Genomic DNA, 569 nt, shown 5'->3' on the forward strand with positions numbered 1-569 from the left:
CTGGTTAACCCTGGTTAACCCTGGTTAACCCTGGTTAACCCAGTTAATTTCTAACCCTGGTTTCATGCCTAGCTCTTTGCTCCACCACTTGACCTGCTGGCCCCAGGGCTGCTCCCCTACAGCTGTGCTATAGCTTCAATGGCAGCGTGAATGGCTACATACGTAGAGCTATTAAACACACTGCAATTTACTCTCCAACATTTGCATGACTAAGCTAATTCTCCAGAATAAATTCATAATGTACAACACGTGACTTCATATGCCCATAATCGCACTGCAAACTGCAATAGCACACAGCTCACCGATTTTAATCTAACACCGATTAATTAAAACTGGTGCGTGGCTATGTTTTATTATTATAGGAATAGCACTTCGGGGAATGTGACGTCTAGCACGACTGTGGCCAGCGTGCCGCTGACGAGTTCGGACAAGTTAGATGAACAGCTTCCATCGCATGATAAAGCTGCAGAGGAAGAACATTCCAGTAGCATGACAATTTTCTTCATTCTCTTTGTAATTGGTATGTTTTTAATTTTAATATATACATATATATATATATATATATATAT

The 569-nt window shown here is 40.9% G+C and overlaps 1 protein-coding gene across 1 annotated transcript in view; it reads left to right on the forward strand.

Moving 5' to 3' along the window:
* LOC106815986 (sodium/hydrogen exchanger 8-like) overlaps positions 1 to 569 on the forward strand; it is a 23,228-nt gene that overhangs the window by 2,253 nt on the left and 20,406 nt on the right. The gene's annotated exons all lie outside the window — the stretch shown is intronic.

The sequence above is a fragment of the Priapulus caudatus genome, unplaced genomic scaffold (genome assembly GCF_000485595.1).
Source record: "Priapulus caudatus unplaced genomic scaffold, Priapulus_caudatus-5.0.1 Scaffold1254, whole genome shotgun sequence".
Taxonomy (NCBI): domain Eukaryota; kingdom Metazoa; phylum Priapulida; class Priapulimorpha; order Priapulimorphida; family Priapulidae; genus Priapulus; species Priapulus caudatus.